This window comes from Thermobia domestica, chromosome 9, assembly GCF_964235325.1.
Source record: "Thermobia domestica chromosome 9, izTheDome1.hap1.1, whole genome shotgun sequence".
In the NCBI taxonomy this organism is placed as follows: domain Eukaryota; kingdom Metazoa; phylum Arthropoda; class Insecta; order Zygentoma; family Lepismatidae; genus Thermobia; species Thermobia domestica.
This window is the reverse complement of record NC_137462.1, coordinates 5,132,193-5,155,604: the sequence shown is the minus strand read 5'-3', so window position 1 is coordinate 5,155,604 and position 23,412 is coordinate 5,132,193. Positions and strand designations below refer to the sequence as shown.

The window sequence follows — 23,412 nt, the reverse complement described above, 5'->3', positions numbered from 1 at the left end:
CCTTTACCACGAAACCATGCTTACTGTCTCCAGTGGCGAAAATAGGTTTTCTTGCACCACCCACAACTCGGATACTTAAGCATTCTGCCTTTTGGCAGATCCTGGGATTTTTTTTTTTTTTTTTTTTTTTAATTTAGGTTTGGGCTTCGAAATGTTTCTCTAGTTTCTCGATCTTCAACTTCCTCTTTTACCTCCTAATATTATCTTCTATTTTTTCAGAGCATCGAACAATTGTGTTCTTCCTATTCTTCGCTTCCCTTCCATCTTTCCTTCTATGGCGGTATGAAGAATTTCTTCGGAAGATTTGTCCAATCCAACTGGCCTTCCAAAGAAGAAAGAGGGCTACAAGTGTTCTCTTCTCTCCTATCCGTTTTAAAACATATCCGTTTGTTCCTCTCCCTGTCTATCTAATCCATTTTCCTCCAACACAGGGGCGGATCCAGAGGGGGGCGATCGCCCCTCCAGAAGAGGAAGCTTTGTTATTTTACATATATAAATAAAATACATCCCAAAGTTTGAAGCCCTTAAAAGCAGCAGTATGGCAACCCACCGCCCCCTTCCCAGAAGTCGGTCCTGGATCCGCCCCTGCTCCAACACCACATTTTGAAGCGCTCTAAATATTTCTTCTCTAACTTATGTGATGTCCAAGTCTTTAAACCGTAAGTCCAATACTCCACATATAGCGGTGTACTAATTTCTTCCTTACTCCAATATTAAGCCTGCTAGTGAAGAATGATCTTTTTTGTCGAATAATCCTACACAAAAATTTCATTTAAACAATTTCCGAAGCAACTGATAGGAAAGTTAACAAACGTGTTAAATTGAACCCTACAACATTCACACTTTCAGGCGGGTAACATTTCACTTTTAAAATAAAGTAGAACTATAACGAATTTAGTTTGTAATGCGTGCCGGAAACTAGTAAATTTGTCACATTGGGTTTTAGTGGAGATAAGAGTCCATATGGGATATATTCTTGGAACGCTTCTCACTATTAGCTTTTTTCACTGTAGCTCAACTTCAAAACCGGAAGTGATTGATTTCTGCAGTTTTTGGTTGAGAAGATTGCACCTCTTCTTAAAACGCTAAACTCATTGACAAATGCTTCTCGCTACCTCATCATTTTTGCTCTCTGTACATCAATAATGAAACCGGAAGTTGTAGTGGAGGCTCATTACTTCCGGTTTTGGTCGAGAGATAAAGATTGAGATAGATTCTTGGGACGCTTCATCGATAGCAGTCAACGATCTATTACCGTTCTTGCTTTAAGTGATTTTAATGTTAAAGCCGGAAATTGTTAATTTCTTCCACTTCCGGTGAATCCATAATCTCAATGAACTGTACCCGAACTTTTGTCTGTCTAAATCCTGGCCAAAATTTATGCTGATCCATCAGGTTCTTGTTCTGATATTTATTTGTATCGCGGACGGACACACAGACAAACGGGGCAAATACACAAACGAGTATTGCCATCCTTGAAACATGTAAAAACGGGTTATGTGACATGCTACCGAAGAAACGATATGATTTGTTTTTCTAAAAGTATCAAATTTCATTTATTTATTTATTTTTAGAAAAATGCTTGAAATATTCAAAGGGCAACAATTTGATACAGAGATTCAAAATGGCCACCTTACCTATTTACTTCTTGCAATTCAAGATGACGTGAGAATATACATTAAAATGCTAAGTTCATATGTTTGCGGCCAAGAAAAGTTTATATATTTGTGGCCAATTTTTTTGATAATATCTCGGGAATCACAAGCTCTAGAAAGATAGTTTTCACTGATCGATTTGAAACTGTGTATAGATTGTTCAGTTCTAATTAAATATTTAAAATATGGATGTTATTTCTTTCTTTATTATATTTTTAGGGTACCCTGGAAATATTGATTTAAAAAAAAAATCATACTACGTGCTACATATTCCAACACAATATACTTGTATACTGGGGTTGTATATCTCTCAGACGTTTGTTTTATGGCCAAATGACAATGAAAAACGAAGGATAACCATTTCTCCGGTCTAAGATGAATCTTTATTGTTTGAAGTATTTTGCCCAATGAACACCATATATCACTAACATTATAATTAATTGTGTGTATAATATATTTGCTTATTACATATCTGCATACAAGAAGAGAGAAAACACTGATCATGTATGAATCAGAAACTCCAACTACAAATAGACTCAAATCTTGCAAACTGTGAGTGACATTGAAAAAAAAATTAATCGAAAAAAAAATCTCCCCTTTGATACCCCTTTGCCAATTTTTATCAAGATGTCTTTCACTTGTGTCTGTAAAAAGACACATACAGATGTGAGAAATGAAGATTGATGCTCATTTGTGAATGATTCGCTGTGTAGAGAGCGCATGTTTAGCTAGTTCTAGTCTAATTTTCGAAACGAAACGAGACGAGACAAGACGAGAAATTCCTTGAGTCTCGTGAGCAATACCATTTCACCCAACAGGGGCGTCATTTAGGGAGGGCAGGAGGGGGCAATTGCCCCCCCCCCCAAGAGTTTGAGAAATACATATACTTAATCGATTGTCTACTAATATACTAGTACAAAACGTGAAAATCTTATGTTGATGGTGCTCTTGCCCCCCTCAAAAAAGCCTGAAATGACGCTCCTGTCACCCAAGCCTTAGATCTCCAATATTGTTTTATAGTAGAAAAGCTACAAATTCATGAAGTGATATACGAAAACAATAAAGAGCATTTATCAACGTTTAAGGATACACAAGTCATTACACTATACACTCCAATAAGAAATATGATTTAATCCTTTCACTGTGTAAATCGACTTTTATTGACGGGAAGAAAATTTCCCTAAACAGCAAATCTCGACCATAGGCAAGGTTTTAAATTTTTTCATTGTCCGTATCAAAGGTGTTCTGTGCGAATTTTTGTGTTCTATTGTTCATTGAAAACAATAGAAATAGGACACTTACTAACGAACAGATAATACTGTTTAAAAAAAAAAAAAAAAACATTTAAGTGATTCAGGTTTTCAAAGAGTAGGGAAGGACATAGTTGTGGATCAGAGTACTGTGTCACATTTTCAGAAGTTGATTCAAAAGTAATCCCTCCATAGCTGCAGCTTTATTTTAAACCAGGGGGGCGCGGTGGCTCAGTGGTAGAGCGTTCACCTCTGGTGCTTGGGGTCCCGGGTTCGATCCCAGCCTCCGCCAAGTGAACTTTGTGGTGGACAAACACCGTGCTCGTGGGTTTTCTCGGGGTTCTCCCGTTTCCTCCCACTTTCTTCATTCCACCATTTCACTCATCTCTCATAATCACCGTCTCCTTTAGCCTAACCGGCATAACCGTGGGACGTAAAACTTAAAGATTTCATTTCATTTTTTTTATTTTAAACCAATTCTCAAAATTGTTTTTCAACCTCATAGCTACATTTGTCCTCTATGTAATGCATTCGTTTCCTATGTTCCCAGGTGTCGGTGTGCTGATAACTGAAGAAGGTTGCAACCAACATGGACATGAGGTTGGAGCAGGAAGCAGTCATTGAGTTCCCGACTCAGAGTTGGAAACCTCTGATAAATAATTCATCGCCGAATGACAGCTGTTCAGGGCGACGCTACCCTTAATGTCAGTATGGTGAGACGGTGGCCTGCAATTGAAAAAAAAAAAAAAAAAAAAAAATCCGATTACCTCTAGTTTACCTGATCAACCCCTCGCCGTATCAGATTGGGCAGTATCGATATCGAATCGACGAAGATTCTCGATAACTGTCGGATCAAAAAGCGACCGATCGCCATTTCTTAAAAAAGTTCGCTTTATCGTGACAGAGGTGTGTCCTCGTTGGGTCCCGTGTATACTGAATCTAGATAGCTAGGAGGATGAATCATTGATGCACCATCTTGACCTCTAGAACAATCGAGATACCACCATAGTACATCTCCACGTCCTAAGAAATTGAAGATAGTTCAATCCGCACGGAAAGCCATGGTGACTTTTCGTGACTTCCAAGGTGTTGTGCTTATTAACTTCTCGTAACCGAGAACCACAACAAACCTGTTCTATAGCACAACAATATCCACCCGCACACGAGTCCCGAAACACAAGATGGGCTGCAACGCGTGCAGTTCAAGGAGGTTCTACTGCACCCACCGTACAGTTCTGACCTTGCACCTTTCACCTATTCCCAAAGATGAAAGAGCACTTTTATCCTGATGATGAGATGAAAGTTGTCACTCAATCCTGGTGTCTACAGAAACCACCAGAATTCTTCTCCGTCGGGATTGTCCAAATAGTCACGTGTTGCACAAGTGCATGGAAAGAGATAAGGACTATGTCCAAAAGTGAATAGTGCATTACATACAAGACAAATGTACCTATGAGGCAGAAGAACTTTGAAAATCGATTAATACATCAAGTTACAGCCACATTTGTATATTCGAACTGCCAGAATCCTGTCTACAACGAATTACTGCCACATGTGCCAGGAATGTGTATGCTATCCAACTATCGCGAAGATACGATGCAACACTTCACTCTCCAACAACAGTGAAGCAAAAGAGTACCCTGATATCACATGTAAAGTTATTATGCGTGGTCCTCCAGAAAAGAACATTGGCACAGTTTCAACACAACCACATCAGACCATGAGTAATCTGATTTCTCAGTTGTTATACCTTGTGACAGTCTGCGAGCAGACAATTTAATCATATGAAGAACGTGAAAACTTTATTATTGGCGAAACGTTGAAAGGAAAGACAGCGTTTAACAATATTTTATGCTGCAAAAGTAGGTGAAATAGGCCCTCCCGCTGGTCTAGTTGTTTGTGCACGACTTTGGTGCCCGAGTTCGATTCCCAGCAGAAGAGCATTAAAATTCGGACGTATTACGGTGATACTACGAATTGCTACCACTTAAAACAATAGGTCAATTTTTCATATAGCCTCACTGCTTAAAAGGGACGTTAAACTTCACCAAAGAACATATTATACGGTATGTGATCTTCCGAGTCACTGTGGTAATTGACCGTTTAATATTAGCCACGTTCCGCCACTGTTAAGTTTAGATAAACATAGCCTTGAATTGTTATTGCACAGAACGATAAAGGTAGTTCATTGGTATACGTATGAATGTTCTATCAGCTGTGTCACCTTGAGAAATAAATGCATAGCGAAGGTAGTTTAAGGTCTAATCGGAAATGTCACTCACGATGCAACAACAAGAGTTTGACCTTGACTGATAACTCCTTGTTCAATCAGGTAGTTTACATTGACGTGGGACTGAGTGCCTTCAGTTAGCAGTTTCCTTCAAATAAACTTACATAACCATCTTCCATCTGTACCATACGTGTTGTGTTAAATACCTCTGTACAACATTGAGCCTCCGAGCCATGCATTGGGTATACAGTTAAGTCTCGAAGGGTAGTCGAGTTTGTGAAAACGTCGAGCTATCGGGAATGGGGTTAAACAAAAATAAGTACGAGTGTTTCCTATGATAATATAGCACTGAACTTGTATGTATTGGTTGCTTGAGAATACAAAGAATAAACTGCCCAATTACCCTTAAACAAAGGAAAAGTACGTATTTTATGAAAGCATAGAGCCTTTACTATACATAAAAATAAAAATTAATAAATACACACTGTATAATAATTTACCTGATACGACAAACCTCAAAAATATTTTATGAAGGCATACCTCAGAAAAATATATTATGAAGGCATACCTCAGAAAAATATATTATGAAGGCATATCTCAGAAAAATATTTTATGAGGGCATAAATCTGTCTATAATGAAAATTAACTAACCGACTTTGAAAAACAGGGTTTTTGCGCTCTGACAGGGTGTGGCAAAGTTATCGAGTGCCGTAAAAAAAAAAAAAAAAAAAAAAAAAAAAAAAAAAAAAAAAAAAAAAAAAAACTGGATTTATTTTTTAAAAAATCTCAAAAGGCATCTTCCATTTATTTTGAGGAGCTTACACTGACTTAACCGAAGTTGACAAGAGGCGATGGACGAGAATCACCTCAAATGTTAAACAGCAAACGGTGCGAGTTATTGAAAGGAATTCGCAAAATAAACATTTTTAGATTTTATGAGGCTTCTAAATAAAATGGCGAACAAGCAATTTCAGGAATGAATTGCGAATATTTTGCTACATTATGCTTTTAAAATGAGAACTATTTTATATTTACTAGTTTACAGTTAAGATCATTGTGTAGTTATGTTTCTTGTATTAGAATAGGGACGTTTTGTGGCAACAAATATATTTGCACCACTCCTTTCAAGTTAGCGCCGTGATAGAATAGAGTTATGGTTACAAAAGATACTAAAATATAATCCTAGTTAGATTAATTAATATAGACGCATGCAAATTATCTTAAATAATCTTATAAAGTTACAGTTTTATGGCAGGGAAGTGTTAAAATAACAGGGACAGAATCATTTCAGTTAATACCAGTATGTTAAAATCAAATATATATTTTAAGGAGATCCGCATCTTCCTTGTGCTGTGTAAAATTTTTGGAAATTTTAACCCCATTAAAATCCTTTGTTCGGAAATATTGGCAAAACCCGGAAAATATATAATTTAAAAACTATTTCTTCGCCTGATGCTAATCTTATTTGCTGTAACGTGTCTGCATCATATATATATATATTTCGCTAGCAGGAAAAATACTTAAATCAACGGCTTTCAATTTTACTTTTTAGTTTTTTTGATTTGCGATACAAAAATCCCTCTTTATTTGTATATATTTTTCGAACAACTCAAAAAGAGAGAGGATTTTATTTACATATACACACATACACCGCACAAGTGCGTAAATTTGAGCAGCGACAAACATTAAAGAATTTAACATGAAGTACTTCTGTTTGTTATTATTAAAGACTAGCAGCATAGCCGTTCTTCGCACGGGGAGAATACATTTTGGGTATAAGGGGCACCAAAACTGTCACCAATGAACTTAGGGACCCCGAAATCTATGAATTTTACACTAGTATCAGTCATTCTCAATTACTTTTACATGTCACCCTCCCCCTTTAGGAGTGCTAATGAGCAATGAATTTGGATTTAAACTTCATCGCAAGTGTCACTGTTCATCTCAGCCACCCCGAAAACTATGGATTCGATATTAATATCGGCCATTTTCGATCATTTTTATATATCCACCCCTTCTCCCTCCCCCAAGTTGCTGCGCTGAATTTGGATTTAAACAGCATCGGAAGTGTTAATGTTCATCTGAAGACCCCAAAAAGCATGGATTCGACACTAATGTTGCCCATTTTCAGTCATTTTTATGTATCTCCCCACCCCTAAGTTGCGGGCCTGAATTTGGATTTAAACGGCATTGTGTTAATATTCATCACAGCAATCCCAAAAACTATGGATTCGACACACACACACACACATTATATATATATATACAGATGGTGATCAGAAAAATGGAAACACCTGTAGTTGGCAACACGTCAGATGTATGGGTTGGCAGTGGTGTCGTGGCGCCCGCAGCGCCGGACCGCTGGTGGTGGTGCGTTAGGTGGTCTCCATACTACCGACAGTGCAGTGGAACAGCAGTGTCCAGTGGCTGCAGCAGACGGAGGTAGTGTAAAATGGGAGACCTCTCAGATTTTCAAAGAGGGCAAATTGTTGGTGCGCGGTTATGTGGAGTGAGTGTGACGGCAGTGGCTACTGTGTTAGGTGTGTCGCGTGGGACAGTGTTGAAGGTGATAACGGCCTACACAACACACGGGAAAACCACATCGGGGAAGCAGAACAGTGGGCGGAAGAAAATCATGAGTGACAGGTCACGCCGGGTATTAAAGCGCATTGTCACGCAGAACCGTCGTGCCACTGCGGAGCAAGTGACGGAGGAACTCAATCAGCACCTCCCCACCCTGTTTCGACAATCACAGTCCGCCGCGAATTACATGACATGAACTTACGGGGTCGTGTTGCACGGACCAAACCGCTCATCAGGGACCATAACGCTTTCGCACGCCGCAAATGGTGCCGCGACCATGCAACTTGGACCGCTGAGGACTGGAAACGTGCGATATGGTCGGATGAGTCATCCTTCACCCTATTCCCACCCTTCACCCGTGTTTATGTGTTGAGAACGCCCAAAGAAACTTATGATCTGCAGTGTCTCCGCCCAACTGTGAAACATGGCGGCGGCTCGGTGATGCTATGGGCTGCCATATCAAGGTTTTCATTGGGGTCACACTTAGCGGACGAATCACTGCCAACGATTATCTCGCAATTTTAGGAGACCACTTGCTTCCTATGGTCCGGATGTTGTTCCCGGACAATGACGCCACCTTCCAGGATGATAATGCACCCATTCACACAGCTGGCGTTGTTGCAGCGTGGTTTGAGGAACATCGGGATGAAGTACAACACCTCCACTGTCCCGCTCAATCCCCAGATCTCAACATAATTGAACATCTGTGGTCCGTCTTGGAAACACGACTCCGGCGACGATTTCCACCTCCATCCTCTCACAGAACTGGCCGATGCCCTGCACGAGGAATGGTGTAAAATTCTACTTGCTACCATTCACGACCTCTATGCCTCCACCCCACGTCGCATCAAGGCTGTTCTGAAGGCGAAAGGTGGTCCGACACCATATTAATCAGGTAAGTTGCAATTTCGTTCAGGTGTTTCCATTTTTCTGATCACCATCTGTATATATATATATATATATATATATATATATATATATATATATATATATATATATATATATATATATATATATCCCCTCCTCAGGTCACGGCACTGAATTTGGATTTAAACGGTATTAGAAGTGTTACTGTTCATGCCAGCGACCAGAAAAAACGGATTCGACACTAATATCAGTCATTTTCGATATTTTTTTATATATGACCGCCTTCCCCTTCCTTAAAGTTTTGACGTTGAATTTGGATTTAAACTGGATCGGAAATGTCACTGTTTATCTCAACGGCCCTGAAAGCTATGAATTCATAGTAATATCGATCATTTTGCACCATTTTTATATACCGCCCCCTCCCCCAATTTTCGGGGATAAATTTGGATCTAAACGGAATCGGGTGTTACTGTTCATCTCAGCAACCCCGAAAACTATGGATTTGACACTAATATTGGTCATTTTCGATCATTTTATATATCCCCTCCCTTTCCTTCAAGTTGCAGTGCTGAATTTGAATTTAAGCTTCATCGGAAATATCACTGTTTATCTCAGCAACGCCGAAAACTATGCGTTCGACACAAAGATCTGTTCCACACTTCCTTCATCCAAGTAGCACCTTCAAAGTGAAATGGTAAAATATAAATATCAGGCCCGAACCTCGCCTATGTTGAAAATTTTTATCGAGATCAGGCTGGTGGTTCAAGATTTGTTGTTACAAATATAGTGTCCTTCATTTTTATATATTGTATATTGATAATTTGTCGCACTAGAAAACAGGTATTTGTTTACAAACAATTTTGTACATAGAGTTTATATTAAAGTTTGTATTTGAATATTAAATAATAGTAATTATATGTTTCAGTGCATGAGTATTGGTGAAATTTGCCTACTGCTGTCTCTTTTAAGAAGTAATTTGGTTAAAATTAACAAAATTTCACCAGATCAAAAGCACATTAAGAACTCAGTTTCATTCAAGAGCCCTATTTGTTGCAACAGAAACGTTGCATGATGGTAGATGTGTATGGAATTGTAAAAGTTCTGTAATTAATGCACAACCAGAAGTAAACGACTAAAAGGCACATAAAGGAAATGAGTGCAGACTATTAATTTTTATGAATAATTACTACAGTTTTATTTTCGAATTTTTTTAAATATTCACAATATAGAAATTTCTCAACTTAAATTTTTCACGCGTTCGGAAAAAAAAACGGTTCCATTTCTAGTCAAACTAACCTAATACAAAGAATTTTGTTATTCCCAATTTTTCCAAAATTTCCAGAAAGAAACCGGAAAAAAACTTTTTTACCAGGAGGTTCAAAATTTCCGGAAATTTTACAACACTAGTCCCGAATCTAATCTATGTTGAAAATTTGATCAAGATCGGTCTGATAGTTCAAGAATTATTAAGTTTTATTTAATTTTTCTATCTTCCCTCTCCTAAGTTCTGTCAAAGTGAACAGCTAAAAACACTCCCAGGCCCGAGCCACATCCACGTTGGAAATTTGACCGAGATCGGTCGGCGGTTCAAAAGATTAAGAGTCACAAACATAGTTACTTTCAATTTTATAATATAGATTTTCATTTCAAATTAAACGTACACATTACAACTGAAGAAGCTACCTTATTTTTTTTCTTGTATCGCGAACACCATGCGCATCATTTGGTATATTGAGCTTTTTAAAAGTTTCATTTAGAAAGTTAGTAATTTCCATAAATTTTAGGTCATTTTTCACAACTTTTAGATCACTTTTGCTTCCTTTTAGAGCATTTTGTAAATCCTATATCTCTACTTTCTTAGGTCAAACTTCTGCCGCCTAATTATTACAAAGAAAAAAAAAAACTTTCATTCTCTCGAATTATTGCATGTTCTTACTACTTACACCAACAAAAGAATGTCTGCAAGACAGTCATAATTGGGTATTCAAAATTTCACACATCCTAAGCTAAACTAAAAACCAATATCGAATTTAAGATTACTTAATGATTGTCTTTACTAGAAACATCATGTTTCATGAAGTACTTCATATCGAATTCAAGCTGAGAATAAATTATACATTTACGTAACATACTTCACCGGAGTTGCACGATCTAGTTTCTCTTACTACAAAACACGGAATACACGATTGCTGTGTACTTAGTTGGTTGTTACAGGCAGTGCGCCTATTTCTACGTACTCAATTGTTCTTGCAAACTGCGTCTTCGTTCGATTCACTGTATGCGATGTGACAAAGAATATTTTGCTCCAGATACGAATCACAGTACAAAAAGCCGTAACACGCGGGCAATCAGTGACAAAGGAAGATAATGCCAATAATATTCCGCGATCAATTTGGTGTGGCGGTGTTGATTTTCTGTGGAATTTGATGCTAATGAAATTAATGGAAACGATCAAGCAAAAATCATATAACGGTGTTCAGATCTGGCTGAACGAGGTTCCTGTTCAATTTCCATATCGCACAAATGGAAAAACGCAACTCATGTCGGACTGTGATTAACGAATTATGCAGATTAAGTTCCGCAGTCACTTTTGTCCCACGGCCCTTGGTGACCGTTCTCGTCAATGCTCCACTATTACTTTTCGCAAATGTTCTTTTGCCATGCGGTCTATAGATCATCACATTCTACATTGTTCCTAGTGATGCATCTAATACACTGGCTACCATAGATACACTTGTGTCAACTGACCGCGCACCCACAATTTGGCCGGTTTCATATTATTTCATATTATTGCTTTACTTTACGTACGACTTCCTCTAAAAATTTCCAACGCCGGTTCTTATTGAAATTAGGTCAGATTCGATTTCCCTTCCGAGAGATCAGCCATTTCTAAGTGACCGAGGAGATGCTTTACAGTCGAAGACACGACACTGAAAACAGGTCGAGAACAGGAAGGAAAGGGAGGAGAATGGAGTAAAAAAAAAAAAAGTTATCAGGAGTCATTTGCCTGTCATCACTGTATGCACCTTCTCTCTATGTGGTTTACTGTTACTGGAAGAATATGTGGCGTCTCAGGGCACTTAAGTTGGAAATGACTCGTAAAGCCTCATGAATATAATAGTCTCTCAAACAGTGTAATGAATTCGGGAACATCCTGTATAAATCCTCCTTACACGTATCTCCTCCTACAATATTCTTTAGACAAAGACCCTTCAAGAAAATCCCAGCAACGCCACTGAAACAGGCTGACACTCAAAATTAGGTTCTTTATTCCAAATTTAAGTCCGTATTATAATTGTTATAGTTCTTGACAAAGGTACAAATCTAAAGTTATTATTATACTCAAATTATTGTATGTGTAAGTGTAGTGTCGGAAGTCATATAGAACGACTGTCCATTTATCCAGAAGTCAATGGAGAGTTTTTATAAACGCGGCATTCAACCTCCGGGTTCCATAAGCCCTACAGTTAGGTTAGTATTCGAGATATGGAAAGAATGTTAGACAAGATCCGTCAGAGCAGATGGAAGCTATATTGACATGTTCTTTTAGCCAAAAGGATCAAAGTATGTTAATCTAAAATTCCACCCTTATATTGTATTTAACAAAAATATTACATCCATCCGTGCAAAACTTATTATTGAACGCCCTTTGTAGATTGAGTATTGAATTTGCAGCTTGGAAGTAAGACTGTATAGGTAGTTTTGCACTATGAAACGCAGGTTCGATTATTATTATTATTATGGTTTCAAAAACTCTAAATTCATATATCCTAGTTCATGGTACTGAAAACCAGAAGTAAATGTAGAGCACTGATTTCGAATCTTAAGATCAGTTATCGATATCAATTATTGTTCAAGATACAAAGCATTACAGACACATGAAAGAGAAAAAAAAATGCATGATTATTTTTCCTTATAAAGCCTTTTAAAAAAATATCAGATTAAGTCAACATATTGCAATATTGAACTGTATTGTTCTCAGATAAGGGTTTTACTGCTGAAGCATGCACTTTTAACAATACACTCACCTGACAAACACGTAGGCTTTTCCTTTATATCGTTTATTTATTCAGCTTTCAAGTTATTCCTGAGGTCAGTGTACATGCTACACTGCATTTTCTCGTTGCTTAAACCTTCTCGGGTCTTCCACTTCCTTCTTCCGTTTGCAGAACGAAAGAGGAAGGAACTCTCTCGGCTCTATGTTCAGACTCTCGTACGTTTCGACGAAATTCCACAAATATTGGTAAACGAAAATTATTTTACAACAAATTGAAAATCACTGCAACCAGGTATAAGTCAAAACTACTAACCTTTTCAGGACCAACGGCTCAGGGGCTGAGCCAGTAGTTTAAAACCTTCGTAGCTCAGCCCCTAATTAACCTAGAGAGATGATTTAGGTGTTTATCTCTTTGGGAAGGATGAAACTTTCCAACAGTGTGCATTTCATCCACACCGAGGGTCCCGCAGCGGAAAGGTAGGGGTGAAAGTTAGATGTTTTAGTCCCCTCCCCTCAGCATTTTGGAGAGAACTCTTCCCCCCAAAGGAGTTACAAGTATGAAAAGTGGTATCAATAAAGATAAATGAACATACTAACTAGTGATGTCTGGCGTATATGGAGCATTTTTTGCGTACAACAAATAAGTCTTGCCATAGTCTCACAAAATTTATTCTTTCCTTTTTCTCTCTCTCTCTTTTCTACGGGTTTGGCACGGAGGGCACAAAAGTTAGCTCGTTGGAATCTGTTTGTGTCCCATAAGCTTTCCAATGACGCATGCCCTATATCTCTGTTACAAGTAGGGGCGTCGCTAGGGTTCCCAACGTCAGAGTTGACCAAAATATTCCAAAAATACGATTCTCTAGGATGATTCTCGCAGGAAACAGCTCGGACTTTCTCACTTGGTATTGAACTTTCGTCCTTGATGTACACTCATGTCCAAAATGATTGTTGCATATCTAACTGTCTTCTTGTAAGAATATAATTTGATAATGATTTTGCAGGGTACTTTTAATACTGATACTATGTGTATAATCGGGAAATGTATATTTGTGGTGAATTTCATAGGGAAAAAAAAAAACTATAAATACGAAAATTAAAGTGAGTAAAACAAAATGTTGCTAAATAGACAAAAAGTTTTATTTTCGTTTTATTGTTCTTATTTACAACTCTTTTGACATGAAATTTGCCCCATACATGTATTTGCAGATTATACACATACTAACATTATAAGAAATACTGGGCGAATTCATTATCAAATTATATTCCTACAACACCATATTTATAGACATGCGACAATAATTTTGGACATGAGTGTACGTCTGGCGTATTTTTTTTTCTGTGTACGAAAAGTAACTGTGTTGCCAGCCTCTCTCAAATTTCCCAAAACAAAAAATTGTTTTTTTAAATACTACTACTTCTACGGTTTTGGCAGGGGGGGGGGGGCACAAGTTACCTCGTCGGAATCTGGGTTCCATAAGCTTTACAACGACGTATCGTTTATGTCCCTGTGACAATTAGAAGGGGTACTAGGGCCGCCACCGTAAAGGTTTACGATTTTCTTGAAATTCCTGTCGGTCCTGAAAAGGTTAAAGAAAAAAAAACAGCTAGGTCTCAAATGTTGGACTGTACCAAAGCAAAATGGAAGACTGTCAAGCAAATAATTTTCTAGAGTGAAATAATTTTTTAGCTTAGAAAGAAACGGTGAAGTTATTTTTTTTACTTCAGTTCCTTTTCAATACACGAAAACTGCACTTCTTAGAACCTATTGGAGCAATAACGTTTCAGTTCAATATATTTAATTATATACAAATTTCATGCGTCATTTCTAAACAACTTCATCTTGTTTAGGATTTAAACTGAAGATTGAAGTCCAATGAATTATTGACGAAAATCAAAACGAACTTTTTACTATCCTTGAGAATTCAATCAAACAAACTCAGTTATGTAAGACTGAAACATTACCGAATGCTCTATCTGAAATAACTAGTGTGTATTTCCCCCTTTAGAGCATAGCTTTATAAATATTTGATAAGGTTTTGAACGAGAATGGCTATGGAATCCGCATCAAGATAAGGAAATAAACTTAAAGAGGGAAAGGAAAGAAAAAATCTGTTAGCTAGCTTAGTACACACAGGTGGAATTTACCCAAGCCGTTCAATTAGGCAACTGACAGATATGATTTTTTGTGATACTTAACCATTGTTTTGACATACTCAGTGTCACAATATTATCTTATACCGTATTGTATCATTGTACGAGACGTTGTATTATAGAGTTTCAAAATGAATTGTCTTTGATCCTCTTCCTTGCTTTTGTTTATCTCGTTTGACGGACATGTTTTAGCATTAGCGTAAGTAATGGAGAGAGAGTAATGGAAATTGCCATTATCTTAAATATATCACAGAACAATAATAATGCAAAAGTTATGATTACTCAGGTACTCAGAAAATAGATTTTTAAAAAATGTGGTTAATTTCTGCATGAACTTACCAAATACTCCACTGCTATAGTAGATATTACACTGAGGTCTCTACACCCCCTTCCTTAAATAGTAGATATTACACTGAGGTCTCTACACCCCCTTCCTTAAATAGTAGATATTACACTGAGGTCTCTACACCCCCTCCTTAAATAGTAGATATTACACAGAGGTCTCTACACCCCCTTCCTTAAATAGTAGATATTACGCAGAGGTCTCTACACCCCCTCCTTAAATAGTAGATATTACGCAGAGGTCTCTACACCCCCTCCTTAAATAGTAGATATTACACAGAGGTCTCTACACCCCCTTCTTAAATAGTAGATATTACACAGAGGTCTCTACACCCCCTCCTTAAATAGTAGATATTACGCAGAGGTCTCTACACCCCCTCCTTAAATAGTAGATATTACGCAGAGGTCTCTACACCCCCTCCTTAAATAGCAGATATTACACAGAGATCTCTACACCCCCTTCTTAAATAGTAGATATTACACAGAGGTCTCTACACCCCCTTCTTAAATAGTAGATATTACACAGAGGTCTCTACACCCCCTCCTTAAATAGTAGATATTACGCAGAGGTCTCTACACCCCCTCCTTAAATAGTAGATATTACACAGAGGTCTCTACACCCCCTCCTTAAATAGTAGAAGAGACAATAGTTAGTTCTGACAAAACCATGATTACTTGGTTTGCAAAGTAAATTTCACCCTATTTTGGAACTTTTAGTTTTTAAAAAGCATATTATATAATTAGTGTTTGATTGTGCCATTTTCAACGAAAAGTTATGTTCCCTCCAAAAAAAACTGAATAATAAAAAATCTCCCGTGAGCACACCCAGGGCCATATTTAGATGGGGGTGCACCCCCCTTCGTTGTAAATGTACACTATCTAAAATGAGTAGCAAGCAGTGAAAACAACAACACTTTCCGGAACTTTCTGCCGTCATGTTTCCGTTTGGAGCTTAAAACAAACCTGTGTTGCAAAAGCAATAGTTTAACTCGACTTTTCTGTAGGTTGAAGGAAAGGGATCCACCAAGCAAAACAACATTTTTGAAATCGGGAAGAAAATAGACGCCAGGAGGAGAGAACATTTTTCTCCTGCATGCCACTTGCCACCCTCTTTAAAATACCCCCTATTCTAAGCTTCAGCACTGTCAGGGATAAAGAATTGTTACATGTCACTTTGACGACAGTTATGTTGGTAGTTACTGGTGCATTCCCTATCAGAAAATCCCGGATCCGACCCTGGGCATACCTGATATTTTATATAAAACCTTGAATCTATAGAAAACTGCTTGGTAAAAGAAAGTGTGCATTTTTGGCATAATTTCACAAAATATGCTGTTACTGTTATAGTGTATGCTGCTTCTCACGTTATGGAAAGCAACTGCAGAAAGTTTAATTATATATATTTAAAAAAAAAAAAAAAAAAAAACTAAGAAACTAGAACAGAGTGCAATTTCATAATTACACTGATCTCCAATGGTTTGGAGCTTTACACGAAGATAGTTGAATCAATATTGTACTGATTCTAAATATGTTATTTTATTGCTATCATGTACAGTTTTTTCTAGAATACCTCATGTAACTCTGCGTGTGGGACAGCCTTGACTGTTCCGAGCACATAATTAAAAGAAAATGGCCCACCTGCCTACTTTGAATTCTGGTGAAATGCAGGTCATAAAGAAAGATTTGGAAAAGCGCGACAGAATTCATTTTTCATTTTTATACATTAAGCTTACCTCAATTTGTTAATACAGTACCAAAAAAAAAAAAAAAGGCTTTAGATAAACATGCTCCACATTTTCATTGCTGTCTGAGGTTAAACTGAACGAAGACATCCTCGTAGGTTATCCGATGAGAACATTGATGAACTTTGAAATTCTAATGACTAAGAAATAAAGACTTAAGCAGGATTTAGAAAAGTAGTGAACAATTTCTTGAAAACACCCTACTTCCAACAATATTGTAAAATAAGCATTTAATTTCATTTTCTGCATTGTCACCTGGACTTTTTTCTAGACTATGTGCGTGATTTAAGTTTAGCGTCGATTTCAGCAGTGAGGCTATATGAGACATGGACCAGCAGCTTAACGTGGAATTCAAACCACGTGAGTTCCGGCCGGAAATCGAACCCGGTTCTCCCATGCGAAAGGCGCGCATGCTAATCGCTTAGCCACAAGAGAGTTGTGATCAACATTGGGAACACTTCCACAAAGATATGACGATAATGGCCCAGGCCATCTGAGTGTTAGATAACATCGTGTCTATGAATTCCTTTACAACTAATTAACCAATTATAATGATTATTAAACTTCCAAACTATGTTATGAATAAGCGTTGGAAGTCTTATGGAACGGCTTTGTCCGTATATACACTCATGTCCAAAATTATTGTCACATATCTATAAATGTGTTGTTGAATATAATTTGATAGCGAATACGTCCGGTATTTCTTACAATGTTAGTATGTGTATAATCGCCAAAGACATGTATGTGGCAAATTTCACGTCAAAAGAGCAGTAAATAAGAGCAATAAAACTTTCTTGTCCATTTAGCAACATTTTGGTTTATTCATTCTAATTTTCGTATTTATAATTATTTTCTTATGAAATTTACCGCAAATATACATTTCCCGATTATATACACAGTATCAGTATTAAAAGTACCCTGCCAAATCATTACCAGATTATATTCTTACAAGAAGACAGTTATAGATATGCGATAATCATTTTGGACATGAGTGTACGTACGTCTGTCGGCAGCTATTACCAAAACCAGTAAGAGATTCGGATAAGCTGCTTTTTGCAATCCATTCAGCGTCCCAAGAATGTTTCATCTCCTCCGTAGCCATTTCCGGTTTATATGCTTATCCCCATAGAACGAAAATGGTAACAGATAGTGAGAAATGTTTCTTTACGAACGACCCAGTACCTCAAAACATATAGCTATTCACAATATACTACCGAAACCGGAAGTGGTTCAAATTTACCGGCTTCAATGCTGATTTTTTCATAGACTATAAACTGTCCGAGATATCGAGATTTGGTTTTCGCAATCGATTCGGCTTTCCTAGAATAGCCTCCGTCTTCTCTGTTAACCCTCTATACGAATCGGAAGCGGTTCGAATTAACCACTTCCGGTCTCATTCTTTATTGCCATAGAGCAAAAATTCTAGTAGACAGCTATAAGCTGTTTTCTGCAATCGATTCAGGGTCTCAAAGTAACAGCCCACAACACTTTACCGAAACTGTGATTTTTGAAATTTATTAATACTTCCTGTTTCGATACCAATTTCCGTATAGCAAAAGCTGTAAAAACCGAGATGTGATTGATTGCAATCGATTCAACTTCCCAAGGGTAGGTTCTATCTCCTCCCTTAATTCTCTATTCAAACCGGAAGTGGTTTAAATTAACGACTTCCTGTTTTAACCTTCTTCGATATATAAGAAAATCAGTAAAGGGCAGCGAGTAATGGCTTTTTAATATGGATTAACCCTTGGAGTACCAAGCCGGGGTCAATATCACCCAAGCGGGACATCATCTATTTTTTATTGCACCAAAAAAATATATGCTGAAATGGTCTTCTACGAATGCTTCTATAAGGGTCTCTTGAATAATTTTGTACACTTAACAAGTATTGTAGAATCTAATTTATCTTTTTTTTTTTAAAAGATATGGAAAATGGGGTCAAAATGACCTCAATCATGGAATAAAAGTTTTCAGTCATATTCCGAGAGGAGGGGAGAAAAAAATTTCTCATCCCGTCATGTGTAGATGGCGCTGAGGGCATGGCATTTTCATGCAAGCGAGGTTTCGCGCCAACATCATTTTGTTAGTTTCTCTTATGTGGTACATTTTCCTCTTTACAATAAATGTTCATTGCTTGTATTGTAACAATAGAATATCCTTTTCTCTCTTTGCTTTCCTTCGAGTCACAAAAACCTATGGGGTCAAATTTATCTCATTTTGGGCATTTAAGTAAAATTTATATCTTGGTACTCCAAGGGTTAAGCGTTCGATTAACAGATTCTACCTTTGAATTTATTTCTGTGTTGCAACCATTAGTTGTGGATGTACTACTTGAAGTTTGAGTATTGAATTCACATAGTCGAAAAGTCTACTATAGCTTCACACTGTGAAACAAAACTCACTTGTTCTATAACCATTCACTTTCATTATTCAACGCTCTCATTTAGACCACAAGGCGCATCTATATAATCAACTGGAATACAGGATTAGCCTAAATGATTGATTGAGTTTCAAACCACTGTTTATTTATAAATATACGACGTGCAAAGACGGGTGATACATGAAAAAATACACACACTCACAAAATTTAAAAAGCCCGCCACGTGGCAGATTGTCCGTACGGGCTCGTGCCTACAAAGCATAGATCACTTCGGGCTCGGGCCGTAAATTTTTAAATATACAAACATATTTCTCGGGCCTAACTTTGTAAGTATATTGTAGAACGATATTTATCGGACAGTTCTTTCTGGAGAACTTTTAAAGCACATCTAAATTTGTAACTTGAGACGCCCACACTAAAAATCTGATTATCATTTCGTATTTGAGAGTGCAGCTAACTGTGTAGTGGAGAGAAAAACTAAAAGTAACATAAATAAACAACCTTAGCTTATCTGTGAGTGAAAGTACTGTTTCTTACACTGAATTAAGGAAGAAAAGCATTCAGAACAAGTTTTTTTTTTTTTTTGAAAACAATGTTAGTTTATGTTTTAGTTTATTATTATTATTATTATTTCTTTCTTTTGCTGATATCAGAATCATTTCTTTCACAAATCATCCACAAAAAATACATGCCCACATTCACTTGGAAAAAGAGAAATCAAACGTTGCCAAAACTGAATCGCAACACAATAGAACTCGAAAATATTACAAAATTACAAAAAAGAGAATATATATTAATGGAGAATAAGAGCTGCAAAAGTGAAATGCAAAATTAAACCTGTAATTGTTATAAATAAAAATGCAATTACGCGTTAATTATTAAGTTTTTGTAATTCAGGCTCATTTGATTATCACATGGGCTCGGGCCTAAAGGCTAAAACATATTTGGGACTCGGGTCGGGCCTCGTATTATAAATTCACGAGCCGAGCCAGGCCCGGGCTAAAAGTTCTGGCCCGTGCACACCTCTACCTCGCGGCTCCGTGCATTCAAGATGGTAGGTCTGTGACGACACTACAAGATGGGGACAATGCAAGAGAAGAATTTTTGTGTATTAGAATTAGAATATGAGAAGTCGGTTACGAGCGTTCAGTGTCCATTCGTACGCAAATACGGGAAAGCTGCATCTGGTCACCAGAGCATTTTGCGTTGCTTTCGCCAGTTTTCATGATACTGGTTGTCTGTGTAAAGGAAAAGCATGGGGGCGACCGCATGTTTCAGAAGAAATCGTAGAGCACGTAAGAGAGCTTTATGCCCCCCCTCCAGGTCGTCAGATCTCACCCCACGTGGGGTTATGTTGAAAGTTTACGTACCCGCAATGCGAAAAACTCTGCAAAAACAGCAGAAATGCATCTCTGCTGCTGTGACGAACTTTGACGGAAACATAAGTGATCGTACGGATGGATCTGTATTACCGTTTGGATGTGTGCCGGGTGACCAAGGATGCAGTGGCGGATTACCAAATAGGCCCATTAGGCACGTGCCTAGGGGCGGTAACACATGGGGGCGGCAAATCTTTTCTCCAGAATATAAAAAAAAAAATAGTCTTACGTATGCAGTAACAATTTAGACCTTTGAAACCAGTGTTTCAAATCAATGGTTTGCAACACTTTCGCTTCATAGGAAAGAAACCTTGGTGTATCGTATATATCATATGTGTTATCGAGAAATGTTTCGTCTGCTCTGCCTCCTTCAGATTCGAATTGAGGCTTCAATCACTTTGTTTTTTAAGCCGTGCTGTGACTTTTGTCGCTTGCAATGACAATAATGCAAGCCGCCCACCCAATCTTGCTGATTTGTTTTTGTAAATAAACCGTCGATTTCTCACCACCCTTGCGAAACCAATTGCCAGGCGACAAAGAAGACTGATTGTTTGAAACTAGTATAGTCGCATTGCCTGTACAATGTCAGTCATACAGTCGGCCATTTTTTTAGACTGCTGTTAAGTGAGTTAGTGCATCTTTCGCATGCCTGACTGATAAGTTATTTTTTGTGTTAAGATATGTGAATGTAGAGGGTAAACCTGTTAAAAGGTTTCTTTCGTTTCTGTCAAATCCAGGTCACAAGTCTGAAAATCTAGCCGAAGCTGTAATAGATATTTTGACCAGACATTCTATTGACCTTACTAATTGCAGAGGTCAGTAGTACGACAATGCCAGCAATATGTCGGGGGCATATGCAGGTTTACAGGCTTCGAATTAAAGGAATAAATTCTAAAGCGTATTATGTGCCCTGCGCAGCTTATTCTTTGAATTTAGTCGGATGTAGTGCAGCACGCAGTTGTAGGGAAGCATGTTCTTTTTTCACTATGCTTCAAAATATTTACATGTTTCTCCAGTTCAACAAAACGCTGGAACTTACTTGCTTTTTTCATGTATCCAGGAAGAAAACACTAAAATCTTTATCACAGACACGTTGGTCAGCACGGGAGGAGGTTTGTACATGTATATATGAAAACTGGGATATTGTAATTCAGACCCTTAATCATGTAAGCGATGATCCTTTGAGTTCGAAATGAGGACTTATCCGTCTTGAATCAACTAAGCAGGCTGGAAACAGCTTTCATGATCACTTTTTGGAATGATATACTGCAGAGATTCCAGAGTGTCATCGTGAAATTACAAAGTGTCAACATAGATTTAACAATAGTACATGTTGAATCACTTGTGAACTTTATAACTTCTCTTCGTGACATGTTCGACCCTTATGAGCAAAAATCCATGGAGAAAATTGATATGGATTACGAGTGTAGTTATAAAAGGTTTAGAAAATGTAACATTCAAGCCGATGAAGTAAGAGACAATGAGGTTGTTCTAACAGGAAGAGATAAATTTAAAGTTGAGTTTTTCTTCCTATTCTTGATAAATTGTACGTTGAATTAATTAGAAGAAAGGAAAACTTTAAAATAATGTCTGACAACTTCATGTTTTTTTTAGTAAGTTTCTGCAAAGTTCTTGTGTCATTTCGGAGCGCGCAGCCAACCTTCAGGCTGCATATGAAACTGATCTCGAATCAACATTTTCAAATAAATGTGTACATTTTGCGGGACTTTTGAAAACCAGAAAAATCTGGACACACCAGCAGAAATGTTAGCATTTATACGAAAAGAAAAGTTGCAGTCTGGTTTCCAAATATGGAGATTACATTAAGAATATTTTTGTGTACTGCTGTAACAAACTGTTCAGCTGAACGTTTGTTTTCGGCTCTAAAAGGACTGAAGACTTATCTCCGTTCAACGATGTGTAATAAAAGACTGAACGAGTTATCTATTCTCCACATCGAAGCACACATCTTGACTGAGGGACACATCAACTTTGACGAACTTATATACGAGTTTGCAGCAAAGTGAGGCGGAAGCACCTTCATTTATGACTCGTGAATTTAATTTCTCAATACATTACATAATTTTAGATATAGTACATAGGGTCTACATAAAATGAATTGTTTGTGCTAGGCCTATTACTTTTATTATTGATTTTTATACTTCACTTCTTATTTCAGTATGTTCACTAATTTTATATTAGCCTTAAAATATTGCAAATACTATTTTTCTTTTGAGAAGGGCGCACATTAAGTTTGTGCCTAGGGCGCCGACGAAGCTTAATCCGCCACTGCAAGGATGCACATCTATTCATGTATCATCCGTCTTTATACGTCGTATACTTGTAACTAAACAGTGCTTAGAAACCTGATTAATTATTTAGGCTAATCCTGTATTATATTATTGTCAATATGATATAATGCCGTTATCAAGCAAAATTAAATGAAGCGACGATGGTACTTTCGGCAATTAAAATGGGCAGTATCGTTCCACAACATACAAGACAATCCTTAAGACGCAATATTCAATCATTAGGTGACTCAGCTGTATCTCATATTGCACTGTCTTGTATTACATTGTGCTACATAATGTATTATCAGTCTTTTTACGGTCTCTTCGCTGGCTGGTACACACGGCTTTGGTGCGCGGGGTCTGGGTTCAGTCGAAATTTGAACACATTACGGCAGTTCAGATTCCACCTTACACTATAGGTCCACGTCTCATGTAGCCTTGTTGTTGTAAAAACGCTAAGCTTCAACGAAACAAAAATCAGTTTCTATTATTTTCATTGTTCAACAGTTCTCACGCGTCTATTGGTTGTGAATTGGGCAAAGACC

The 23,412-nt window shown here is 37.5% G+C and overlaps 1 protein-coding gene across 3 annotated transcripts in view; it reads right to left on the bottom strand.

The window, feature by feature from the left end:
- Nucleotides 1-23,412, bottom strand: part of Ttd14 (TRPL translocation defect 14) — a 171,507-nt gene that overhangs the window by 119,126 nt on the left and 28,969 nt on the right. The window lies entirely within an intron of this gene.